Here is an 18,766-nt window from a genome sequence, read left to right on the forward strand (position 1 = left end):
AAACCAGAAATTTTCAAAGGAAAAAGCATTTAAAGTGGTAATGGGTACAAATGGGCCATTGCTTTATTTTAATTTTTATAAATACATTCAGTCACACTGTGTTCTACACAGGACTATGAAGAAACTCAACAGAAGTCATTACAACTTTATCACCATTTACAATAAACTCCATTTTTCTTAAAACACAAAATCATTGTGGTCTTGTATGTGTAGAGTTCAAACACTGGCTCATTTCAATGAATGTCCCAAAGTCCTGAAATAGGAGAGGAGTGAGGCCTGACCTTGGACTGAAGGTTACCAAGTACCTAACTCCCATGAGGTCATCATGTGGCCCCCACAACTCCCAGAATCCCTCCTGACCTGTTTCATCCTCCTCTGCCAATTTCTTACTCTAGATATTTTGTTGTTGGTGTTTTCCTGGACCCTAATAACACCTGGAGTGTGTGACCACTAACTCTGAAAACTTGCCCAATATTATGGCAATAAAGAATTAGAAATCAAGAAGTTGCTCATACGTTGGAAATGGCTGAACACATTGTAGTACATGATTGTAATGGAATACTTTGAAGCTATAAAAAAGTCATGGGCAGGATGGTTTCAGAAAGACCTGTGAAGACCTCTATGAACTGAGGCAAAATGAAGTGAGCAGAACCGGTAGAACATTGTACATAGCAATATTGTAATGATGATCCACTATAAAAGATTCGATTATTCTGATTCATACAATGATCCAAGACAATTCCAAAGGATCAAATGATGAAAATTGCTATCTGCATTGAAGGAAAAACTGATGAACTCTAAGTATAAACTGAGGTATAATTATGTTAGCTTATTTTGTTTTTCCACACCTCCCATAGCTAATACGGAAAAATATCTCTCAGGATTTCACTTGTACAATTGATTTTATATTGCTTGATTTCTCAACGCATCAGAGAGGGGTTGGAAGAAGGAAAGAATTTAGAATTCAAAATTTTTTAAAATATTAAAAAATCAATAGATTAAAAATAAATAAGTGGGAGGGAGAAAAAATACATGATAATTAAAATAAATTAAGAAAATATTTGTAAAAATTAACTTGAGTAAAGTTGAAGAGGGTAAACTAAATCTTTGTTAATCGATGGCATTTCTGTGTAATATAGACAAAACACAGCAGGAAGAGATGGAAAGAGAAATTCCCTTCTCCAATATCTAGTGGGTACTGAGAGAAATTAACATTATACTATTATATTAATAACTAGTTATCAATTTGTGATCCACCCTTCTCCCTTCTATTTTCTGTTAAGGCCTATAACAGTAAGCACCCCAACATACACAGAGGGGCCTGCTATCCCAAGGTTTTAGATCTGCATTCATAAAATGAAAGCAACTTTCAAGGGGTTAACAATCACTTGAATAAAGCACATTTATCATTCCTTTAACCAAGTACATATTTCATTCAGTTAGTTCAGGGGAGTCAGCACCCTTAATTTCAAAGAAAATACAGAGAAATCAAAAAGTCAATAGATATGGTTTCCTCTGCCTGACCATAATTCAACAGACAACTGTCTGACCATAATTACCAAAGAGGGAAGCACCAATATCTGGGTTTTCAAAGCCAGAGGGGCTCCTTAAAGTGGCTTCCCAGAGTCCTCACCTGGCACTCAAACCTTTTCACAAAAAATTAGCCCCAAAGTAAAACCTCACCCTCGGAGCATTTGTACACTTTTTAGATCCAGAAGGCATAACCGTCTGACCCAGTGCCTCAACAGAAAAAACAAAATGTACTTGGGACCCTCCTACAAAACAATGGGCAGGACTATAAATAGGTGGGAAAGATCTTCTTTGATCACATTATTCAATCAAAGGCATTTATACTAAAACAAAAACAGCAAATGATCCTAATTTGATTGCAGTCACAAGGCCTAATATCTGAAAAAGTCAATTTTTCTCTGATGAGATTACTTAGTTTTCAAGGCACATGCTCATTAACTTTGATAGGTCCTACTCACCTGGGAGAACTAATTTCTTCTTTAGGGTATAAACAGAATCCAGTATAGGCAAGCCTTTGTCTGAGGGAAGAACCCCTCCCCCATACACTGGTACCATACATTACAGTTTAGGGTGACCTAGATTGTGAAGGAGAAAATAAGCCAGAGAGGTCCAGATGGAAATGACTTCCCCTGACCAGATTGCAGGAGGTGGCTGAGTCCTCTGATCAAGCCATGTTCTCAGTGGGAGGAGCTTAACACATTTTAGCTCACTTCTTCATGAAGGTTCACCAATTAGGCTTGATTTACACTCATCAGGGATTCCCCTTTCAGAAGGGATTTGAGGTGTTTCAGGGTCTCCCTTGGTTTCTTTGGTTACACTGAGAAACCACTAACCACCATCAATTTATTGGTTGCTGGCTTGCCTAATTAACACATTGACTATTAATTATCCAGAAACTGTTTCTCAGGGTTTTCATTCATCACAAGGAACTGTAGTCTTGCATTATTCAATTATACTTTCCTTTGCATTTGGCAGTCTTTGTCCTGATCTCTTGTAGAACTTGCTATTTCTGCATTAAATTGTTAAATTTAACAACTCTGTTCAGCATTTTTTGTCTGGAAACAATTTGTGAATTCTTCCCATTGGAATTTCATTTTCTATATTCAGCAATTATATTATTTTCTTCATTATTCTGTTGAGGTTTTTTGTTCTGTCATGTTATTCTGGAGACCTGTTATACTCAGCTTGTGTCTACAAATTCTGTCTTTGAGACTAGAATGCTGTACTGGCATAGTGAGCTTGTTTCCTTTTAATGTTATTAAAGTGGGGTTTTTTTTGTTTCTCTTCTTCTAGCTTCTCTTTCACTTCTGTGTATTTGCATTTCCAATCTAATCTCACTTTTGTTTTGCTGGTGAGTCTTGCCATTTCAATTTTAATTTTTCTACTCTTTTTTCTGTGCAGGCCATAAATTCTGTTCTCAAAATTTTTATTTCCTTTTTGAACCACCAGGAATAATGTATCATTGTGGTTCCATGTTCTCAAATTCCACAGGGTCTTCTGTATCATCAAATGTTAGGTCATTTTTCCTTTATTTTACAGTATTTATTCATAAATGCATGATCACTAGATCTGAAGCTTATATTTTATTGCTATTATTGGTTTGTTTATTTTTTTATGTTGATATGTATGTTTATGTTCAAGGTCTTTGAGATTTCTTCTTCCTGAAATCTTTGACACTTTTAGCTTTCCTCAATCCACTATTTTCTTTATTCCTCATTTCCTGACTTCCTCCTTATTTCTGGAAGGATTAAATTAATTAGTTAATTTGATTAAGGGTATGACCACTTCTGAGGATACCTGAGTTGTTATGGAGAAGTAGGTCATGGCAAATGAGTAAGTTAAAGACATGAGAGGTTAGGGTGTTTGAGGAAGTATCAATATTTATGTGGAAGATCCCTAGTATGAGAAGAAAAGTGGGGAAAAGAGAAAAATAACAACCCAGGAACTGAACTTACTGAGGAAATGATGAGACTGGCCTGGAGGTCAATAGATAATGGCTACCAAAATCATGATTGACTGTTAGAGGTGGATCTATAGAAGCTCAAAGACATGCCTCTCTGAGTACAAGAAAAAAGAGTGAGAAGGAAGAGGACTTAAGGGAAAAACTGGTTCTTTGTCCACGGGCAGATATTCCAGAGAGTACAGTGGAACAACAGACAGAATGGGACTTTGAGAGAACTTAGGCTGAGGGGGATGATGTTAATAAGGGTGCTACCAAACCCTGTCAGTGGGGGATAAAGAATGTGGTTTGATCAATGAGATCTAAGGGGAGAAAATCATGGAAATAGGAAAAGTGTAACAAGGTAAAGGTATGGTAGACATTGAGGAATGAGTTGAAGTAGGTTATATATAGTCCTTATAGTCCTTATATAGTCCTTATAACTATAGTTATAGTCCTTAGGGGTTCAGTCTCTGGAGACTTACTCCAGAGCATCAGTTTGTTTAGCTGGAAAGAGGAGTGGAATATTTTCCCTCTGAAACACTGCACACCAAATGACTGCAATCCCTTGTCAGTTGAACTTGTACATCCAAATTTCATTCTCTTCTGGACATATTTAGTCCCAATTGTATCCTAGCATTCAAATAAGGAGAAATGGCAAAGATTCAAATGACCATCTATATTTTAAAACATTGCCAGATATACAGAAAAACATTTTCCATCATATACAAGGATGGCAGTCTTCTTTAAAGAATATTTTATTTCTGATTAATATAGCAAAAAAACCCTGTAAATATAATATGCAAAATCCCACTTTCCATTGGTCTCCTACCTCTGCAACAAAAGTGGGTTGAGTTGTCTTCTCAAATCTCTTTGGATCCATTCCAAAATGGATCCAAAAAGCCTTATTTATATGAAATTGGCAGTGGTGGTCTGAAGAATTCCTCCTTTACAAAGAGAACTGAGTGATGAGAGGGGCCAGGCAAGAGGTACTGCTTCAGGTTGCTCCTGACTTGATGGAAAAATAGATCTGGGGAAAGGTGGGTTTTTGTTATTGTTGTTTTTTAACAATCCCATGCTGAAGCATTTCAGGGACTTGGTTGGCTGCTGAATTGGTCATGGAGGTAGTTGTTCAGTCTTAGGAAGTCAGCACCCTATGTATCTTTAAAGCAGACAGGAAACATGGCTCTGTGTTGAGCACTTGGTGCTGCTCTAACTGCTAGTACAAGTCTATAAGTTCTACAGGTATCAAGCATACACTTTCATGAGTGAATATCATAGTGTTGGTGGTGAAGCAGTAGAGGGTTTTGTTGCATTGTCCTAAGATGCAGGCAGTGACCAGCAACAGGACAGTTAAGTGAAGAAATTGGCAAAGGTGGTGGTAACTTCTAAGGAGAGATTCTGGAAGTGGTGACTTAATGACCACAGGGTAGATAGGCTCTTGTTCAATTCCAAAAGTAAAAGTCCCAGATCACTCATCTTCCATTTCAGGCCTTAAGTGCATCCACTGAAATGAGCTGGATTTGGGCTCATCTTGTAAAGTCCCCAAAGTGAAGTGCTTAATTCTAGAATAATGGTCTCTATCTCTCCACCATTTGCAGTGACAGAAAGAAGGTGTTGGTTTCAAAGTGACTTTGACTGGCTGAAATGGTTTGGAGCTGCTCTAACTGCTGATGCCATTAGCAGTTAAGAGCAGGAACAGGGTCCAGAAGTCAGTCCTTATCAATCTATAATTTCTGCAAATCTAGGGATACATGCATGGATTTCATGGTGTTGGTTTTGGGCCTCCAGAGGCTTTTGGGAGGAACTGTCATAGAATCATAAAAATGAAGAGCAATAAGAAAGCCAGGATAGTATGGAGAAGAAGTCTGCCAATCGAGTAGGAACGTCCTGTGTAGTTTTCTGGGACTGATCAGGTAGAATTTCCCCCCTCAGAAGAATTCAGTGACTGGTTTTCTTCCTATTCCAATGCCAGAGCCTATGAGTCTTTTGTCTCTGGCTGAATGGTATCCATTGAAATGAACTGGGTTTGGGCTCTTTTTGTACAAATCCACAAAGTGATGTGGTCCTGGGATAATGACTTCTATTTCACCACTTGCACCTGTAGAGAGAAGGATTATCATAAAAATCACGATGGTTGGCCAATATGGCAATCTGGGCCCAGTCAGTTGATGCTCACCCTGCAGACCTATTTTGGCTGCTAGACTTAACTTTACTATCCTATCAGGGGTCTCAGCTAATGAATTCCCTTTTATGTGGTTGCCAGACTCTTTACTCCACTTGTACCCTTTGAGGCTCAGTCACTGAGATGGAGAATCACTTTTTCCTTCAGTATTTCTGTGGAACAGCTCAAAAAAGCTTACAGATGAGAAAGAGGAGTATGTTCCTTTTCGCATATTCCTTTCTCTAGGAGATGGATTGTACAAGGGAAGAACTTGAGAACAGAGCCTTTGAGGAGAGGGTACGGTCAATTGCTCTCAAAATTTTAAACAAAATTACATGGAACATGTCACTGTGAAAAGGAAAAAAATACAATTGTCACTGTTTTTTATTATTTTACATTTGGAAAAATTAAAAATGCCTCTTATACATAAAAGAGTGACTGTATAAGTCAATTTGAAGAGCAGGAAATAGTCTACCAGTCAGATCTATGGGGAGGAGAAGAATTCCTGATCAAATAAGAAATAGAGAGTATTATGAAATATTAAACAGATCATTTTGATCATATTAAATGAAAAAGCTTTTGTACAAACAATACCAATGCCATGATAGTTAGAAGGAAAGCAGAAATCTAGGAAACAATGTTTACAAAAGTCTCTGTTAATGAATTCATTTCTCAACTATATAGAGAACTGAATCAAATTTATAAGAATATAGGCCATTCTCCAATTGAGAAATGTTCAAAAAGGCAGTTTTCAGGTGAAGAACTCAAAGCTCTCTAGAGGCATATGAAGACATGCTGTGAAGCACTTTTGATTAGGGAAATGCAAATTCAAATAGCTCTGTGGTACCACTTCACACCAATCAGATCAGTTAATGTAACAAAAAAGGCAAATGATAAATGTTGGAGAGGATGTGGGACACTAGTTGGGGGAGTTGTGAACTTATCCAACCTTCCCGAAGAGAAATTTGGAGCTATGCTCAAAGGGCTACCAAACTGCGCACACCCTTTGATCCAACAATGCCAGTACTAGGTCTGTATTCCACAGAGATCATAAAAAACGGAAAGGGACCTACATGTGCAAAAATAGGTATAGCAGCCCTTTTCTTGGTGGCAAAATATTGGAAATTGAGGGGATGGACCTTTCCAAGAATTCAACTACACCGGATCAAGACATTTGAGACCAGTATATCACTGAATCAGAATATCAGGCCAAATTTAAGACCTATTGCCACTCTCCATGTATTGTCAAATTAGATTTTGCCAGTCTGACTGACTTAGGAGGTACAGGGATTAATATCCCGGTAATTTATATATGAGAAAACTGAAGTTTAGGCAGAGTAAGGAACTTGACCCCATACTCATGGCATAGACACTGATGCAAACCCCTCTAGCCATCCTAGGAAGAGGGCTGGGTTTTCATCAGCTCCCTGGGTAATGTCCCTGAGACGATCATAATTCACAGCCTTTTAAAATCCCATTTTCATTCCTTCTAGTAGGCATAACAACATATGCTCCCTCTTTTCCCTGTCTGCATCCCTTTGATAATTCCATCCAGGATCCACAACCCGGACCACTGTGGCTCCCGGAGGGAACCTGGTGGGTACAAGCAGATTATCCCCAAACCTCTGGGCTAAATCCCAGATTCTCTTTTCTCCTCAAAGGTGCAACAAGTGGAAAGAATGATATTCGCGTCTCCCCGTGATTATTCAAATAGGAGGCCGATCTCTAAAGCCCTCTACAGACTTAGTAGGGTTCTCTGAGTAACGGCCAAGTTTTTCCTTAACCCGGGAGAGATCAGCTATTGAAAAGGGAACATGCACCCGGATCATTCCTGCTGTGGAATCTGCTACTTCCTGTAAAGGGAATAGCTCGGAGGGAATGGAGGAGTCACGAGGTTGGGAATGGGTAAGGTAGGGAGTCCTCCCCGCCCCCCACCCCTCTTCCGTAAGACAGGGCCCAGGGAGCGAGGGATTCTGGGGAATGGAGTCCAGCTGCAGAGGCCCAGAAGACCAATGAGCAGGTGACTCTGGTAGTGTCAGGGGCTGCTGGGAAATGTAGTTCGGGAGTGCCGCTGGTGGTGAATGCCCTGAAAATAAAGGTTTAGGGGACCAATGAGCAAGCAGCACCAGCGGGTAAGGGGGAGGGATTTGTAGCCCGAGTCTGTTAGCTTCCTCTTATGGTCTGGACGGTGAGGAGGAGGGGGAAGGGGCCGATGGAGTGGCAAGGGGTGTGTGAGATTGTGTAGGTGCTCCAGAGCCAAAGTGGAGGGGCCTGAAAGGAGGGGATCATCAAGTAGGTCAAGTTCGTTCTGATTCCCCTTTGCTGGGGTAAATGTAACTAGGAGCATCCTACGTTGTTTCCGCAGTTCTGGATTCTGGGACAGAGTCATAAAAGCCTGGACGGAGGGAACTTCTGTAAATTTCCCGTCCTTGCAGCAAAAGAGATCTAGCTGTAAAATGGTGTTACAATTTAGGGTTCCACCCTCAGGCCATTTTTCCTGTGTTGAGGCCAGGCAGTGTTGCAAAAGAACACAAGACGCTTTTTATTGAGGTCTTAAAGACCAAGTTTTTTCCAGTTCAAGAGACATCCTAGAAGCGAATCTGGAGGTATAGAAGGAGACTGGCCCAACTTTTCTGCCTGTAAGCTTTAGGGGGGTAGATAAAAAGGGAAAAGGGCACCAACAGCGTCTATAGTTAATCTTCTGGAGGAGTCCCAAGAGAGAGAAAGTGCTCTGAACCCCACAAGGTGTCCTTTGTTTCAGGGGACAGTGCCAGAGCCTGTTGAAGGCTCTGTCTGAACCCCAGGAAGCCTTGGTAGGTGCATAAGGGGTGAACCTCAACTACAGGGCAAGGAGAGGGGAAAGCTTAGGAAGCTTAAGGGAAAAGAAAGTTCACCTTGACTTGGAGAAAGCTTGAGACCTCAGACTATGTCCTGGTGGAGAGAAATGTGATTTTAGAACTGGGGTCCAAGCACCCCATCATTGGTATTTTACTTTGGGGGGTTCACTTATGAGATGGGTCTTGTGATTTCTGCTTGAGATGCTGAGTGGCTATATGATCAGATCCCAGACTGCTCAGATGTAAAGACTCTCTTGATCCAGGGATGTATGTAAGTTGTATAGCAATATTGCTTTACTTCAAGCAGTAAGAAAGAGCCTGTTAAGTCTTTATTTCTCTGTTTACATTTTCTTTGTATGTTCAATGTAATTAAAGTGATTGTTGACCCCTCAAAAGTTACCTTTCGTTATATAAATGCAGCTCTAGGAACCTGTGATAGCAGACCCCGCTGTGTGTTGGGGTGCTTACGGATACAGAAGTACACACTGACACGCTCAGAATTCAAAGTAAGTTAATGAGGTGGTGGACTGGGAATGTAGCTAACCACTGCGGGGTGGTCCTGAGTGAGAGGGGTGCCAAGGAGATTTTTCTACTGAGTCATTGTAAGACAAACACTGCACACTTGAGGGCTGCTAGCAAAGGTTCCCTCTTGATTTGGTCAGACAGAAAAGACACTAAGAAGTGACTAATAATCTTACTTTATTCTAGTCTAGTTTTCTCTGAAGAGGATTGCTGATAATGGGAGCACCAACTCCTGCAGCATTCCCTAATCACCCTTGTCACAGGGGCTGGTGAGAAGGGGAGGGGGGCAACCACCCCTACATCTCAATGGGGTCAAAGAAGACAGACACAACTTGTACTTCTCCTAAATTCTCTCAAACTTCAATGGTGGCCCGTTGAGGCAAACACAGAATCCCCCTAAGCCTTGATGGGGACCATTCAGGGCACCCAGAGCATTCCAGCTTGAGAATTCAACTCTAAAGTTTCCCCATTTACTGTCTAATGACCACCTGTTTTATAGACCAACAGACAAAGAAGGCACATTGCCAGCAATAGGCTCACAAGATTACATCACCTCATCCCTGTATCTCACTGGGCATCCTCAATGGATGCTTATATTATTTACCATTATGTAACTGTGCAAGTGTGGTGGAAATGTTTGGAGCCATAACGGTTGGAAATCATATCTAGTACCTGGGAGTTGAACTGAGAAATAATATCAAAAATTCACTTCACACACACAGTAAAATTCACCTTATATACAGTCACTCATTGTGAGAATAGCAATTCATATCTTTCTTATATAAATGAAAAGGGGTGGAGATGTCTGAGAAGTTTATAAATACCCAGTAGTGACTCAGGTTGAGAAATTGCTGCTCCAGACTGAGAAAGCTAGCAAGATATCAAAGGTAGGTTTGCTCCTGAGGAAATGCCTCTTTTCTTGCAGATGTGGGAGAGAACTGGCCTGTTGTGGGGACAGGGAGTCACTAGAGATAAGGGGTTTGCATCAGTGCCTCTGATTTGGTTATAACTCCATAGCCATCATCAGGTTTCCTACTCTGCCTAAACTTCAGTTTGCTCATCTGGGGATTACAGGCATTTTAATACCTGTTAAGATCTTAAGTTAGATAAACTGTCAGGATCAAATGTGAGAATATCTGGAGACTGGCAATAGGTCCTGAGGTTGGCCTGATACTAAAGTTAGATCAGACCAGCTCAGAAGGGGAGAAGTGTCCTGATTTCTGATTCAATGATATATGGGTCTCAAATGTCTTGCTAGGGAGATTAGGTGTAGTTGAATTCTTGGGAGGTCACTAGTCAGTATCCAAACAAAAGCACTGGAGTGTTCCAGCACCAATTGCTTTCCTTGATAGATTTTACCTATGCACTCAGTAGGCAGTCAGTCAGTCAGGAAGCATCTATTAAGCAATTACTGTATGCCAGGCAATGAGTTAAATGCTGGGGATACAAAGGTTTCTTCTAACTTCTGATGGCTTTCTGATTATTAGAGAAAAAGAAAGACTCCAAGCTTTATATCTAAGGTGTAACCTTTTTCCCATTAACTGCCAGTTCCATCATGGAACCAAGAACACTCATTTATCTAAATTAGTAACCAAACAGAAATCAGAGACAATAACCTAGGAACTGAACTTACTCATGAAAGGAGGAGACTGAACTGGAGGTCAGTAGATAATAGGTACCAGAAAGTTGATTAATTGACAGAGACAGACTGAGTGAAATTCAAAGACATGTCTTTATGAGTGCAAGAGGAAGGAGATGTTCACATGGGTGCTGGCAATCCCTGGTCAGTGGGGGAATAAAGGATGAAGTTTGATCAATGAAAAATTAGGGAAATGGGAAAGGTGTAACAGGACTAAAGTATGGTAGACAATGAGGAATGAGTTGAAGTAGGTTATTGTAGTTGGGGTTAGGGGTTCAGTCTCTGGAGACTTAGTCTCAGAGCATCAGTCTATGTAGCTGGAAAGAGGGGGGGATAAATTTTCATTCTGAGGTACTGCACTCCAAATTAAATTTGTGGCTACAGCCTTGTGTCAGTGAACTTGCATAGCATTGACAGATGCATAGAAAAAAATTTCAGTTATACTATTTACAGGGATGGTAGCCTTTTTTAAAGCATTTTATTTTTCTTTTTCCATCATCAGAATTTATCCCAGTAATTCTCCTCCATACCCTCAGAGAGTTATTCCATGTAATAACTGATACTTATTATAGAGGGGGAAATAGAAAAAAAAATCAGCAAAACTGATTAATAGAGCAAATAAAAAAATCTGTCACTATATACAATATCACACTTCCATTGGCCTCCATCTACAATAAAATTCGGTTGAGGTGTCTTTTCAAATCTCTTCTTTAAATCCATTCCAGAATGGATCCAGAAAGCCTTGTTTATGTGAAACTGGCAGTGCTGGACTAAAGAACTCCTCCTTTACAAAAGAGAACTGAGTGATAAGCTTGATCAGGCAAGAGGTGTTGCTTCAGATTACTCCACACTTGATGGAAAGGCAGATCTGGAGACAGATGGTTTACATTTTTTTAACAGTTCACTTTTGAAGCATATCAGGGGCCTAGTTGGTTACTGAGTTGGTCATCAAGGTAGTGGTTCAGTCTTAGGTAGGCAGCACCCTATGTACCTTTAAAGCAGACAGGAAACATGGCAGTGTGTTGGGCAGTTGATGCTGCCCTAACTGCTGGTACAACACTATAATTTCTACAGGTATGAAGGATATAATTTCGCAAGTGAGTTTCATAGTGTTGGTGGTGAAGCAGTAGAGGGTGTTGTTGCATTGTGCTAAGGTCCAGGCCGTGGCCAGCAACAGGAGAACCAAGTGAGGAAATTGCTGGGTGGTGGCAACTTCTAAGGAGATGTTCTGGAAGTGGTGACTTGATAACCACAGGGTAGATAGGATCTTGGTTACTTCCAAAGGTGAAGGTCACAGATGACTCATTTTCCATTTTCAGTGTATCCACTGAAATGAGCAGGGTTTGTGCTCATCTTCTAAAGTCCCCAAAGTGAAGTGCATGATCCTGGAGAAATGACCTCTATCTCTCCACCATTTGCAGATACAGAATGAAGGGGTTGGTTTCAAAGTGGTTTTGACTGGCTGAAATGGCAATGTGGGTAAATCAGGTTTTTTTTGTTGTTCTTTTTTGTTTTGTTTTGGTTTTTTTTTTTTTACAGATTTTCTGTTGGTCAGGTCCAACAATAGCTTCCAGGTTGAAAAAAATTTCTGGTATCTTGAAAAGTTCCTTCTCTAGGAAGAGGACTGAAGTGATGAGAGCACTGAGACATCAGTCAAGAGCAGTAACTGTACGCTTCTTCATTGGGATCTTTAAAAGTCACTGCCTAAGTTTTTCAGGACTCTGGACAGCCTCTATGCTGGTCATGCATGTTGGGTTTTCCAAGATGAACCATGTACCATGAAGTAGGCAGAAAACATGACATTAGGTTGGGCACCTTAGAGCTGCTCTAACTGATGGTGTTATTGATAGTAAGAGTAGGTTCAGAGGCCAGAGATCAGTCCTTACTAATCCAGTATAGATAGGCACCAAGGACATTCATCAAGGTTCTTAATGTTGGTGGTTGAGCATTAGAAGAAGTCAAATTGCCATAGGATCATGATGATGACCAGCAATAGGAAAAACAGGAGAAGTTGGCTGAAGAAAGCCCAATGTTTAGAAAGTGGTTCTGAAGGTGGCAGGGGTAACTGGATGACCACAGGGGCATAAAGAGCTTGGTCAGCTCCATATTGCAAAGTTAGTGCTTGTAAATTATCCATTTCAGGCCTTGAGTATCCACTGAGATGAACTAGGTTTGGGTTCTTCTTGAAGCAGTCTCCAAAGTGATTTGCCTAGTCCTGGTTCAATGATTTCTATTCCATGAATGCACCTAGAGAAAGAAAAATTAGTGTCAAAACCACTTTGAGTGGCTGAAATGACAATACGAACCTGGGTAGTGGCAACTGACCTTTCTTTTCCTGATATATAAGGTGATCCCAAATAATGACTTCTCCATTGACTGGTAGCCAGACTGTTCTTCCCCTACTCCCCATGTGCTTTGATCCCTGATCACTGAGAAGGGGATAACTTCATTACACAGCTCTTCTTCAGGGTAGCTCAAACTTAGCTTCTAGATTGAGAAAGTGAAAGCAACCACTGAACTTTCCTTTTTCTAGAATTTGGACTATGAAAGGGAAGATATTGATGATGATCATTTGAGGAGAAGGTAGAGTCAAGTGCTTTCAAATTTTGAACAAAATTATATGGAAAATGTGGTGAAAAAGGAACAAAATCATCACATTGGCATTGCTTAAAAAAATTAAGCATTAAGAAAATCTTTCTTGATGTTTTCCTTAAAGGTGCTTTTAGAGAGATCAACAAGAAAGATGCTGTAGAAATTTGACCCTCATTCCCTCCCCCTTCAAAAAAAAAGATCAGTTTGATTGTGAATACTCCTTGCTGTGTGGGAATGCTTGCCTACCTATGAATTCATTTAGGCCAATAAATGGAGGCAGTGTAGTGCAGTGGAAAGTATCTTGGAGACAGTTCAGATACAGAGGGACTAGATTTGAATCTGGCCCTGCAATTTACCTTTTATCTTGAGCAAGTCATCCAAACTCCCCACCTCTCAGTGTCGTTATCAGTAAAATAAAGTTGGCTCAATTAGATTGGCTTCTAAAATTTCTGAGTTCTAGGACTCCAAAGTCTCTGATCTTCTTGCCACCCAGAAGTCAGTATTATAGCAAACTTCCTACTCTCCCCTCCTAGTTTCCTGGGCCAAATTAATATGCTCTTGGATTCATGCAACTGAAGGAAGGAGATTTATTTCAGACATTTAAGAACATAATTCTGAAAAGGCATCTGTGGGTTTCACCAGATGGCCAAAGGGAATCCATGATACAAAAAAATAATATTATCACACCAGTCAATCTAATCAGCTCCTCGTGCTGAGCTTCACTTTTGCATAAACTGCCTTTTGGACAAGTCAAAATGGATGTCCCACAAGCACTCCAAAGCTAACATATCTAAACCAATGGCTTTATCATTCCTTCTAAATCCTTTGCTCTTTAAAAATTCTCTATAACTGTCAGGACCCCACCCATCCTCATAATTAACCAGGTTCATAAGCTCAGTGTCATCCTTATCTCCGAATTTGTCATCACCCCAGATATCCAAACTGTTGCTAAATCTTGTCATTTCTGTCTTCAAAACAGCCATCTCTTATGCATGCCCTTTTTTCTGCACAAACACAATCACCATATTTGTATAAACCTTTTTACCTCATACTTGAAAAACTTCAGTAACCTTCTCTTTGGTCTCCCTGTCTTGAAATTTCCCCATTATAATCCATTTTTTAATTCAACCATTCTCTCTAACCAAGAGAGTCCAGAACAATATACCCATAGGTGAGAAACAAGGCATTGCTTTCCTGAATGGGTCTGATCTAATTGGTATCAAAATAATGTTGCAACCTGCTTGCAACAGGTCTCTGGATATTTGTATTAACAGACTGTTGGAGTAAAAGATATTGTTGATATTAAAATCCCTATTTTACAGATAAGAACATGACCTTGTCGTTGATCTTGACCATGGAACAATGATCATGTCACAAGGATTGATGGAAACCCTAAAGCCCAATTGACTTCAAGGCCCCTTAAAAAGTCAGCTCTCACTTTCCCCAGATCTGAAAGGAAAAAGGCATTTCCCCAGGAGAAAGACCTACCCTGGATGTCTTGCTAGGAGGCTTCCAGACAGCTCCAGCTGGAATCTAGACACCAAGCAGAGACCTGAAACTGAGCCAATCCTGGCCTTTTACATTTCCGTTCCTCTCAAGGTGATTCTCCCCTTTCCTGTTTTCATAGAGAAGGTGAATTCTCAACCTTATCAAGAGTGGTCTAGTAGAAAAATCCCTTACTTCTCCCTAACGGATCACCACCTCTAGGTTACCCTCTTAGCTCTCTACTTAGCACCCACTTAATTAACATTTAACTCTGGAACCCTTTTAGGTACACCACTCTTCAGAAACAGCACAGTGGTAGTTTATACCCTCCATCAACTGACCAGAAACTCTCCTAAGCACCTAACTAGGTGCTAAGTACACAAGGTACTTAGATTAAGGAAGGCTCCCACCTTCTTGCAGGGAAGATAAACTTTTGACAAATGATCACACATGTTACTGAAGGGATGACAAATGGAACCCAGTGTCTCAGTAAGCCAAGCAAGACCCAATCTCTACTTTTCCTGAACTTTGGACTAGACTACTCTTATCTACTAGGAGGGAGTCAAATTTTCAGGAGCCTCAGGCCCTGTGGCAGAAAAGGCCATACAGGGCAGCCATGGCATCAAGAACCAAGTGCTGGAGGGACAAACAGAAAGAGTGGGCTGGAAAGGCTCAGGAATTCTCCTAGAGAGGATGCTGATGGAGCCAGCTTGGTATCTGGGGTTAAGGAAAGGAAGCATCCTGAGGTCTGGGCAATAATAGCAAAAATGAGTGTGAATGGATGTGGTGCTGTATTTTCTGTGACCTTACACATTTCTATGACTATTTCATGGATAAATATTCAGTAGTGGCTTGCTGTACCCATCCCTCTCCCAGACAGGGTCAGAACTATAATAAAAGATAACACTTACCTGAGTTATAGTCCTTCATATACCATTTCATTTCAACTTAACAACAACTTTTTTGGTAGGTGCTATCCCTTTTTATGGATAGGAAAACCAGTTGAAGGAGGAACTTAAATTCTTCACCTTTGTTCTCACTGCTTGTTTGTATCTGAAGCAGGATTGGAACAGATATTTCTGATGCCAAGACAAACACCCTTCAGGAAATTTCCACTGTTTAATATTATGTAGAGAACCAGATATAAATGTGTAAAGTGTTGGATGCAAAACTACAACACTCACAGATTTTTGTTTTTTATGTGTTAAAGTGACCCATGTTTTTCCAGCCATTGAATCCCATCATCTTGTGTTTGCTTCATGGCTTCCTTTAGTGATCTGTGGTTCTACAGCTTGACATTTCACTGCAGCCACTGCATTTGCATGCCCCATCAATGTGTGTATGTTGAATTGTGTCCTTGCAGTTGAATCTCTGCTACAAGTCACCACCACATCAATTGCTGGGTGCAAATCCAAACCATATACTGTACAGAGAAGGGAATTTATAATTTTCATATAATCAATATGATATGTACAATGAACATACTAATAATTTAGTTTTCTCAGTAGCTGCCTCTCTGGCTAGGGAGTCACAATGCAGCTTAAACTGATCAATCAAAATTCTGACAACACTCACAATCCCTGCACCTTAAGTGAATTGAATTAAAGATTGAAGAACCTGTTCTGCTCACAGAAATCTGTTTTCTTTACTTCGGGGAGGTTGTCACAATCCCCATCGCCTTGACTCCAGATTTGCATTGTGGGACTTGTAGGTATCTCCTGGGAAACCACTAAATGACTGATTGTAATCCAACTTCCTGCCTCCTTCCACAGTTGTGATTTAAGTATGTAATAGGTGTTTCTCCTTCAGCTAAGAGGATATTTCTTACTCTGAAATTGATGAATTAAACTACTTGATTACTAGCACTCCCTTCCCTATGCCTGCTTTGTACAGCTGGGAGCATTCTCAGAGTAGAGACTGGCTGAGTTCAAATCCTGTTAACAACACTTAGATATTCATGATAATGTCTGAAGACCTTACTGTATTCAAGATCCTCAGCATTTCACCCAATTTATCTTCACCACAGGAAAAGAGGTATGGATTCCTTGTGCTTACTATCAAACCCTCTTACAGTACTGATATGTCCAGTTATTTCCAGTTTTAATCTGTCACTAGCCGGGTCCCAGATCTTTATAATCCTATCAGCAGAACCTATAACAAACTATTGATTTCCAGGTTCTACCACCAGCTTAGAGGTTCACTGATGATTCTATATAGTTTCCATGATGGATTCCACTGTGGTTTATGTATTGTTGGGCTCCTTTTGGCCATCATTATAGCTTTCTTGGTGCCACCAGCTTCCATCATAGCCAAAGGTAACCCAGGTGACTGAATATTCAAGCAGCCCATCATGTAATTAAATATAAATATCACCTATACTAACTAAAGCCTGCTATGTGTCTAACCTAGATTTTGAAGGAGATAGGGCCAGCTAAGAACTATGCAACAGAATCAATGGGCAGTCTTTGAGTCTGAGTATTCTCAGTCAAAGCCACACTAGGACCTGATTATTGACCCAGGACAGCAAAATCTGCATCATTTTCCCTGTGTCAATTATATTGTCAACAGTCAAGTCATTGATGAGAGACCATCTTCCCCAATCACCTTTTCGTCCCATGTTGACAGGTTGTTACTTTAACTCTTCAATCTGATAAAATCTACAGGCACAGGAAAGGAAGTGATTGATCACTATTCCTGTTCAGTGCCTTGTTGTAATCCAGTAAATCAGCTAGGTGGTATAGTAGATAGAGCACCAGTGCAAGAGTCAGGAAGACCTGAGTTCAAATCTCACCTCAGACACTTGACACTCACTAGCTGTGTGACCTTGGGCAAGTCACTTAATCCCAATTGCTGCATCCTGGGTCATCTCCAGTCATCCTGATGAATATCTGGTCACTGGATTCAAATGGCTCTGGAGGAGAAGTGAGGCTGGTGACCTGCACAGCCCTCCCTCACTCAAAACAAAGTCAAGTGCAAGTCATGTCATTATTTCTCTGATGGCATATTCTTCTGCAATGAAGGACGAACACACAAAGAATTTATAGCAGCCCTTGAGGACACAGAAGGCAACTTATATGGGGGCCTCCCATCTCCTTTAACATGTCATGTCAAAAGTTCACTCCTTTCTAGAATTAGCCCATGAGTCCTGAATACTTTTTCCATATCTTGAGCATAATGCTTTGGGACACAAAATAAGTCCAGGTCATAGCCTGGATCATCATCTTCATCACAATACTGGAGCTGAAGTTCATCATGATGGTTCATGAAGTTCCACTGTGGCAACTAGGCAGCAGTAGGAGGAGAGGAGAGAGGAGAGGAAAAGAGGAAAGGACTGGAGAGAAGAGAGGGGAGTAGAAGAGATGATTAGGAAGAAAAAGAGGAAATGGAGGCAATGTCCAGGGGACAAGGAGCTATCTACATGCTACCTGCAGAGGGTTGACATACCAATATGGGCCTGGGCAGTGGCTTTTGGCCTGCACTTTTTTTTCCTGCACTGTCAGAGAGTTTTAGCTAATGGTTTCCCCCGCATCTGATAATCAGAGTGTTCTCCACTCTTTTACCTTTTGATAACTAACCACTGAGAGAGGGATCACTTCATTATGTAGCATTTTTCTGGGTTACCTCAAACATAGCTTGTAGGTTGAGAAAGTAAAGACAATCACATTTCTTTTTCTGGGAGATGGAATATGAAAGAGTAGAAATTGATGATGGATCATCTGAGGAGAGGATAGAGACAAGTGGTCTCAAACTTTGAACAAAATGATGTGGAAATTGTCATGGCAAAATGGAACAAAATATAATTATCGTTACTTCTGAATTGCTTTAAATCTGTTACAGGCACATAGGTGGAGCAGTCTTCAGGGCACCAGACCTGAAGTTAGGAAGACACCCTGTGAGTATCTCTGGGCAAGTCATTTTGCCTATTTGCTTCACTTCCTCATCTATAAAATGAACCAGAAAAACAAGTGGCGAACCATTCCAGCATCTTTGGCAAGAAAACCCCAACGTGGGGTCATTTTGAAGAGTAAGACATCACTGAGCAAGAACAACCAATTCTG

At 40.6% G+C, this 18,766-nt stretch overlaps 1 pseudogene; it reads right to left on the reverse strand.

Annotated features, from left to right (window-relative positions):
- Positions 1 to 7,668: 7,668 nt before the first annotated feature.
- Positions 7,669 to 17,325, reverse strand: LOC140507635 (uncharacterized; annotated as a pseudogene).
- Positions 17,326 to 18,766: the final 1,441 nt, after the last annotated feature.

The sequence above is a fragment of the Notamacropus eugenii genome, chromosome 5 (assembly GCF_028372415.1).
Source record: "Notamacropus eugenii isolate mMacEug1 chromosome 5, mMacEug1.pri_v2, whole genome shotgun sequence".
NCBI classification, from domain to species: domain Eukaryota; kingdom Metazoa; phylum Chordata; class Mammalia; order Diprotodontia; family Macropodidae; genus Notamacropus; species Notamacropus eugenii.